We start from the raw sequence: 9,635 nt of genomic DNA on the forward strand, positions 1-9,635 counted from the left end.
ACTGCACAGATTCATTAACAAGAGAACACTAATCCGTAGCATGAGAACCTGCACAAAGCTCACAGACCATAGCTATCTGATTGACCCCATAGGTGGCTAGAGAATCGACCTTCATAGACAGCGCTTGGAGCTGCGCTGCAATAGCTGTAGCTGCATCGACTTCCAGAATACCTGCTACCTTCCCATGCATCATCCTTTGAGTTGGGTTTTGATGCTCATTTGTAGCCATAATCTCAATAAGATTATAAGCCTCAGTATAGCTTTTGGCCCACAAGGCGCCTCCAGCTGCTGCATCGAGCATGGGCCGAGATTGGGCCCCCAAACCATTATAAAAACCAGTCATCACCATCCAATCAGGCATTCCATGATGTGGACACTTTTTCAACATCTCTTTGTAGCGCTCCCAAGCTTCGCACATAGATTCTGTAGGTTGCTGCGCAAACTGAGTAAGAGCACTCCTTATAGCCGCAGTCTTCGCCATTGGATAAAACTTAACCAGAAACTTTTGCGTAAGATCTTGCCAAGTAGTGATAGACCCAGCTGGTTCAGAATATAACCAGTCCTTAGCTTTATCCCTCATAGAGAATGGGAAAAGCCTCAGCTTGGTAGCCTCATCAGTCACACCATTATATTTGAAAGTACTGCAGATCTCGATAAAATTCCTTATGTGCATGTTGGGGTCTTCATTCGCAGCACCTCCGAAAGAAACAGAATTCTGCACCATCTGAATAGTGCCCGACTTGATTTCAAAGTTATTGGCCTCAATAGCAGGGTGCATGATGCTAGACTGAATATCATCAATTTTAGGCTGAGAAAAATCCATAAGAGCTGGATCTGCCTGAACAATACGATCACCCATGATTAATGGTTATTTTTGATCACTTCCTGAATCCGAATCTTCAAAATCTATCTTCTCCGGAATATCAAGAACTTCGTCTGTCTCCTCAGCCATATCTAAAGTCCTCTTACGAGTACGAGAACGAGTTTGCATAAACGCTCGCTAAAGTACCTGAAACATAACCGGAGACAATAAGTAACACGTCTTAATCACTGAGTCCTAATGACCAATGATGGTAAGTACATAAACTAAACAAATACGTCGAGTCCCCGGCAGCGGCGCCAAAAACTTGTTAGGGAGAAAATATGCGCTAATAACACACGCAAGTATACGCGTTCGCAAGTAATATAGAATACTTTGTAGTTCGTTCCAACAGAGACTCAGACTAATTATGTTCAATTAAACTCACTCACCAATGTATGATTACTTCTCAATATTAAGACAATAACACTTAGATTTGATTAACTAGTTATTAACTACAATTAACTACTAGAATTAAGCACTTAATTAACACTTGAATTGACAATATTAAAATACTCATGAGATCACAACTTCATTACTACTTCCTTCAATAGCTATTGTTATTACCCTTAGCATACAACAGTGATGATATTAATCGAATAACACAAAACTGATAAAAGCTAACTTTTATTGTACTAATACCATTATACCAAACATCCACAATTAAGATAGAAGTTGAATAGGCATCAATTATGTTGAGTCCCTATATGTCTACAGAAATTGACAACATAGCGATTTAAGCACAAGTTATTCCTTTTGACTACACAGGGCGAATAAAACGGTTAGAGTTACCCACTAATCATGGATACTCTTACATGAACCTATGCTAGCATGGCAAGTTCTAAATCTCAAGATCCACCGTCGCTTCACAAGAGATTAACACCCTATCTTATATGTCCGCGACTCACATAAGATGAATACGCACAACCAATACTAGATATCATACAATCATCACACACTAAGGTATTAAACAACTAACTAAAGAATTCTATAGTAAATCCGTTATGACCCCATGATCACGATTAGCCCATGATAACATTTATCGTCATCATGGGTTCATATGAAAACATGATAATAACACACGAGAATAATAACTAAAACTACTTATATTAAACTAGAGTACGTCACAAGAGTAAATAGGTTCAAAGTAAAGAAAACTAGCATCCAACGTTACAATGAAATAAAGAATCACAAGAAAATATGCTTCCTCTTCGTTCCGGTGTGCTAAAACGGTCTTCTTCCTTATCTCCTCGCTTTTCGATTAATACTACGATCCAACCTTTGTGAAACGTCTCTTAAATCTACTTATATACCCATAAAGCCCAGCTAACTCAGAAGTTGGAAGTCAAACAGAAATAGGAGTCTAAAATATTAATTCTGAAAATCCGATCCTGCGCGGCCGCTCAGCATTCCTGAGCGGGCGCTCAGCTTCCTGAGCGGTCGTTCAACAGAGCTGAGCGAGCGCTCAGCCCCCTTCTGGAAACTGATCCATTTTTCTTCTGTTTCTTCACTGCAACCTGCTCCTATCTTCCCACTTGCAATGTTAAACACATGCCAAGGCTTATTATTGATGAATTCTCTCCCAAAATGCACAAACACTAGAAAAATGCATCAAATACACAAAATAATTGATTTCAAGACACCAATTCAAGCTATTATAAGACGTTCTAAGTGGTATAAAATGCCACTTATCAGGTATTCCTCAAGTGGAGTTTACTAAGGATGGATTGTGTGATGCCTTCCAGAAAGGAAAGCAGATCAAAGCATCATTCAGAAAGAAGCTTGATTCAACAATTGAATAACCTTTGCAATTGTTACACATGGATTTGTTTGTACTAATCAATGTGTTGTCTATCTCAAGGAAAAGATTGTGCCTAGTAATTATGGATGATTTCTCAAAGTTCTCTTGGACATATTTCTTAAAGTCTAAAGATGAAGCTAGTGAAATCATCATAAATCATATAAGGCAAGTCAACAATCATCCTGATTTTAAAGTAAGAAGAATCAGGAGTGACAATGGAACTGAGTTCAAGAATTCTTTGATGAGATCATTTTGTGAAGAGAATGGGATTATGCATGAGTTTTCTGCAGCAAGAACTCCACAACAAAATAGAGTAGTGGAAAGAAAGAACGGATCTCTTTTTGAAGCTGCAAGGACAATGCTTGAAGAATCAAAGTTACCGACATATTTTTGGGCTGAAGCTGTTAATACTGCCTGCTACACTCGGAATATCTCTTTGGTCAATCAAGCAAAGTGCATGACACCCTACCAATTGTTCAAGAATAGGAAGCCAACTATAAATTTTCTTCATGTCTTTGGATGCAAATGTTATATCTTAAGGAATCAAACTGATCAACATGGGAAGTTTGATGCTAAAACAAATGAAGGAATTTTTGTTGGATATGCTGTGGGAAAGGCATATAGAGTCTACAATCTAAGAACCAACATTGTTATGGAATCAATACATGTTATGTTTGATGATAAAAAGATTGAAGGACTGCAAGATGGAGATTTCCATAAAAGCCTCAAGTTTGATAATGTGGAGATGGTTAGTGATGACAGTGATAATGATAATGATCAAGAAATAGTGAACAAGGATAAGGTAGAAAAGTCTACAACTAATGAAGAACACAGTTCAACATCTGTCGAGTTGCAAAATGCTTCATCCGTCGGGAGACAATCTGCCTTATCCATCGGGAGACAATCAACTTCATCCGCCGGGACACAAAGTACGTCATCCATCGGAATATTAAGAGAAGCTGAATGTCAGTATAGATCACCTATAGAAAGTTCCCCTTTCTCAAATCAAAGATTCACAAACTCAGGGGAAGTTTCTCATAATCAAAACTCAGTCACACATCAAGACAACTATGAGGCCTCTTCATCTAGAGCTAATCTACCTCAACAAAGGAAATGGACTAAAGATCGCCCTTTTGAGCTAATCATTGGTGATACATCTTCTAGAGTTCAAACAAGGAGAGCAACTCAAGAAGAAAGTCTATATAGCAGCTTCCTATCTAAGGAAGAACCAAAGAAGGTAGAAGATGCTTTCTTGGATCCTGATTGGATTTTAGCTATGCAGGAGGAGCTAAACCAATTTGAAAGGAACAAGGTATGGAAGATGGTACCCAAACTTAAAGGAAAGAATCCAATTGACACCAAGTGGGTATTCAGAAACAAGATGGATGAAAATGGCATAATGATCAGGAACAAAGCTAGCTTGGTTGCTAAGGGCTACTGTCAACAGTAAGGAATAGATTTTGATGAAACCTTTGCTCCTCTTGCAAGACTTGAAGCCATCAGAATTTTCTTAGCCTATGCAGCCTATCCCAATTTCAAGGTCTATCAAATGGATGTCCAAAGTGGCTTTCTGAATGGAGATTTGGAGGAGGAAGTCTATGTCACTCAACCTCCTGGTTTTTAAAATCCAAATTCTTCAGGATATGTCTACTATCTTTTGAAAGCACTTTATTGACTGAAGTAAGCACCTAGAGCCTGGTATGATACTTTATCAAAGTATTTTTTCAAAAATCACTTCATAAGAGGTACTGTTGATAAAACTTTATTCTTTAGAAATGTTAATGGCTCTAGTATACTTGTTCAAATCTATGTAGATGATATTATATTTGGCTCTACAGATGAAAATTTTTGTAAAAAGTTTTCCAAAATTGATGCAAAGTAAGTATGAAATGAGCATGATGGGAGAACTAACTTACTTTCATGGTTTACAAGTTAAACAAGTTAGTGATGGAATATTCATTAGTCAAACTAATTATATTCATGATCTCTTAGAGAAGTTTGATCTAATGGATTGCACATCTGCAAAAACTCCCATGGCCACTGCAACTAAGCTTGAATTAAACAGTACTGAAAAGTCTGTGGATATTTCAAGCTATAGGGGCATGGTTGGCTCACTTCTGTACTTAACAGCTAGTAGGCCAGATATAATATTTGCTACTTGTCTTTGTGCTAGATTTCAAGCTGATCCTAGAGAATCTAACTTAGTAGCTATTAAGAGAATTGTCAGATGTCTCAAGAGAACATCAAAACTTGGCATTTGGTACCGTAGAGATTCAGTTTTTGATCTAACTGGTTATTCAGATGCAGATTATGCAGGTTGTAAAATAGACAGAAAAAGTACAACAGGAACCTGTCAATTTCTAGGGAACAAGCTTGTGTCCTGGTTCAGTAAAAAGCAAAATTCAGTTTCTACCTCTACAGCTGAAGCTGAATATATTGCTGCTGGAAGTTGCTATGCACAGATTCAGTGGATGAAAAACCAATTGTTGGACTATGGTCTACAAGTGGATAGAATTCCCATTTTCTGTGATAACATAAGTGCAATTGCCATCACTGAAAATCCAGTACAACATTCAAGAACAAAGAACATAGACATCAAGTACCACTTCATTAGGGAACATGTGATGAATGGTACTGTGGAACTTCATTTTGTTCCAAGTGAAAAGCAGCTTGCAGATCTCTTTACCAAGAGACTTGATGAACTTAACTTTTCAAGGTTGGTAAGTGAGTTAGGTATGCTTAATTATTCTTGAATTATTTCAGATATTTTTGCAAGTTATAATGCAGCCAGAAACTTAATTGATTTTTTTATTTTGGATGAAATTTTTGCTAAGTCAAAATTTACATCCCGACGGATGCTCATTATCCATCGAGTTTGATCATCTATCGAAATGTTATTTGTTAATAAAAATCAATTACTTTTCTGGATTATTTTATAACCCAACGGATAATTGACTTATACTCATCCGTCGAATTGTCTCAATCTTAGTTGTTAAAACTCTGAACGTTATCCATCGGGTATACTTTCAGTTTGTAAGTATAACACAAAGGATAAGTGACAGAATTTTTACAGTTTATTTATTTTTAAACGGCTATTTTGGGCTATTTTGATTGGTTACTTTACTTCACTTTATTATTTTTGACAGTTTATTTCTGAGATAGTATAAAAGCAGAATTCATTTTTATTCTACTCTTTTATCATTCTCAAATCAATTGCTCTAACTTCCTTTCTTCTCCAAAGCAAATATTTTCTTTGCAAATTTCTCATTCTCCAACAATGGCACCAGTAGTCAAAATCATGTCTCAATCTGGATATATCTATAAAAAGAACAACTTTGTAGCTCTTGTGAATAAGGAGATTTCTCAGTCTGGAGACTTTCACAAGATGATGAATTTTGTGAAGAGCTGTAAACTCAGTTATGCTATGCTGAAATCACCCATAATCTACTGTGAAGTTGTGGAGGAGATATGGACAACTGCCGTGTACAACTCATCTGACAAAACCAAAACTCTTACACTTAAAGGTAGGCAGTTTTGCATCAATAATGACATTGTCAAAGCATGCTTTAAAATTCCAGATAACACTGCTACTGTTCCACACACTGATACTGATATAGTTAACATGCTAAATTCTATGGGCTATGCATTTTCTACTTCTAACTTAAGTGAAATTAAGAGGCTATGTCTTAGAAAGGAATGGAGCTATCTGTGTGATGTGGTAACTAAAGTATTTTCGGGTAAATTAGCAATTTTGATTCTGTTAACATCTCCATGCTTTAACATGCTTTATATACTAGTTACTGATAAGTACTTTAATTTCAGTGACTTGATCATGTTTGAGTTAGGTTATAAGTTAGGAGAACTTAATAAGAGAGGTAAAAGTGTCTATTATGCTAGATTCTTTATGATGCTTGCTAACCATCTTATTGAGAATATTGCTGTGAGAACCCAACCAACAAGCTAAATTGTTGGGTTCAAGAGAGGAGAGTCATTGCTGATCTCAACAGGGCAAGTCACCACAAAGACGTGCCCCTCCATTACTTTCCAATCATGGAGGGACCTCAGGTAAGTGAGGAAAGCACCACTGTCTCCACTCTTCCAACCTCACACATTTCTTTGCCTTCAAGTGTAGCTATGACATCTGTGTCATGGACCCAACAGATGCCTACTCAAGATACCAAACCAATAATTTCAAAATCCAAACTAAGAGAAGCCCCCTCTGGTTTCTTCAAAAGAAATCAGTTACAAAATCTACTAAAACACAAAGAGGGGAGTGTGAAGGAGAGTGAGCAAGGTGAGGGACAGGGTGAAAATCAAAGAACCCTAAGGATAAGGCTGGTGAGATGAGTGTACCTAAGCCTAGCCACACCACAGTTTCCCAACAAATTGTGGTTGTTAATAAGAAAATAAGCTCACTTCTAGTTTCATCCTCCCAAAAGGATGTTACTATTGAAACAAGCTCCCAATCAGGAGCACGATCAAGAGGGGTTAGGAACCCAAGTTCACCTCAGACTTATGCTAGAAAGAAAAGATCTAAAACCCTTGGGGATGCACAGGGAACACACATAGTGCAAAACTGAAGCAATAGACTTAGTCACTGTACCATCTCAATTCAGGTTGATGTGGCTCCAGTAAAGGTGGAGTCACAGCCAAAATCTTTAGTGATAGAAGCACCTGAAACAACCAAATTCACCCACACACTCATTGGATGTAGACATGATTAATACATCACTTCCAAATTCTCCATCTTTAACTATGTTGGAGAAGCCAAAACTCCAAGCAAGTGAGCATCATCTTTAGATGATTTGTTAGCTCACTTGCCAATTCCTTTTTGAGTCTATTGAGACATCTGTGGCCCAAATTTTTATCAATCTGCACAGAGTCTACAATAGTCTCCACTCCAAACTCATTCATTCTTCTACCCCGATGTATATCATTCATCCGTCGAGTAGTGATGTAATCCCGACGGAGTGCCTAACAGCAGTCATCCGTCGGCTAGCCAACTACTACCCCGATGGATATTCCTTATCCGTCGGGAGTCTCTGCACAACTTCAAATTTCTTCAATTATCACAAGGGTAGAGGACTTGGTAGTAGTACAATCACTCTTAGGACTGAGGGAAGGGGGACGTGAACTGAGTGAGAGGCTGGGTTTGCTGTAATATTCGGGATATAATCGTTTAATTATTTTTGCTATTAATATAATTATTAATGTGTGTTCAGTATCTATTCCGTGAGCTAATGTTAAGTGTTAGCTGTACTTGAATAATTCAAAAATAATATTAATTGAGTATTTTAATTTTATAGGTCTAAAATAAAATATAGATAATTGTCAAATCTTCCTAATTATTTTTATGTTGGTTTATGATTTATAGGAATCATATGAAATTTCTAAAATCTTTTTCCGGGTAATTAAAATCTATTTTATAAAAATGGGAACCAATCGACGTCAACCGTTGTTACGTTTTGGAACCCGAAACACTTTCGAGAACTCCTTCCTAACCTAACTGTAATATTCCGAGCATATTCCATGTTTCGACTCTTTCGATCCGGCGTACGGTTTGTCCTGCGCGGGTCCTGGCGCAACATTTTCGATACAATATTCGTTTCGGTAAATCAATAAAACCCTTATTTTCGAAACGGGAGCTTTTTATTAAACTCCCAATTATCACTTCGTAATACGTGTAACCAGGCGCTGAGACCAAGACCGCAGTACAAATTGTACTGATTTGGATAATTATCCCGAAAATCGATACCGTTTGGATCAGTTTTTACAAATAAATGTACCGTTTTATATCCGGAATGATCCAACGGGATACAAATTTTCCATAATTATAAATAGCCTTTTACCGTTTTATTTTGTATCAAAATCATTTGCAGATAGTTAATTATATAATTTTCAGAGAAAAGCCCTAATTTCTTAAAACTGTTCTAAGAATCAAATAGCAAAACGAAGGCGTTACCGATCTCTGTTTTCAAAGCTTGAGTAACCAAAATGAAGGATTTGAAGTGTTCTATCAGATTCTGAGCTTTGTTTCACTGCATAAATCAAGGTATTTTTCTAAAAAATTATTTATTTCGAATTTATTTTATTAAAAATAGGAATTTTGTTCGGATGATTGTTTGTATGATTTGATGATGCATGTTGTAGAGCTTGTTTTCCTGATGATTTTCATATGTCATACGTTTGATTTGGAGTTCAATAACATGCTCAAAAGTGGGTTTAATTTTCGAATTTCAAAATTAGGGTTATAACCCGTATGAATGTTCTTAATTGAAATTTGGGGGTTTCTATTCTGTGATAGATTGATGTTGTGTTATAGTGAGTTGTGTTCTCTGTGAAATTTGCAATCTAGTCGTATAAGTTTCATGAACCAACGAGGTCTGTAGAGAAGGGAGTTGTGTTTTGAAGTTTTCCGATGTTCCCCGGAAACTGGAAAACTTCACGGCCAAATTCCGGCCAACTCAGGGATTGTTAGGTTGTTTTGATTGGATAATTGTATTCCTGGTAATTTGTAGATGTGATCTGGAGCTTGTGGTAAGGTGAGGAGGTCGGAATTGTGTTCTCCGGCGAACCCGACTATTTTCGGCGACGGGGTGTAAAATTGCAGTTTGGTCCCTGGACTTTTGGGGACGATGCAGTTAGGTCCCTGAATTTCCAGACTTTACAAATTTAGGATTCCTGATAAAATGTTTAAAAATCATATTTCCTATTTTTTATTATAAAAATTCGTTTTAATTTCTGAAAATTCTAAAAAATTATTATTTTAATTCTGAAAATTATGTTTAATTCATAATAAATCTAAATTAATTAGTTAATTAATTTCAGTTAGTTTATAATTGATTAATTAGTCAATTAATACGAAAATTAATTGATTAATTGATTTAATTAATTATTAATTGATTTAATTAATTAATTAGAGATTTAATTTTAAAAATGATTTAAAAATTCTGAAAAATAGTTTCGAGCTTTAAA

At 36.4% G+C, this 9,635-nt stretch overlaps 1 non-coding gene across 1 annotated transcript; it reads left to right on the forward strand.

Annotated features, from left to right (window-relative positions):
• The first annotated feature begins 359 nt into the window (after window positions 1-359).
• Window positions 360-466, forward strand: LOC141694046 (small nucleolar RNA R71). The gene has a single exon (XR_012563379.1). It is a non-coding gene; the product is annotated as a small nucleolar RNA R71 (small nucleolar RNA).
• The last annotated feature ends 9,169 nt before the right edge of the window (window positions 467-9,635 follow it).

Source organism: Apium graveolens, chromosome 10 (assembly GCF_009905375.1).
Source record: "Apium graveolens cultivar Ventura chromosome 10, ASM990537v1, whole genome shotgun sequence".
Lineage (NCBI taxonomy): Eukaryota > Viridiplantae > Streptophyta > Magnoliopsida > Apiales > Apiaceae > Apium > Apium graveolens.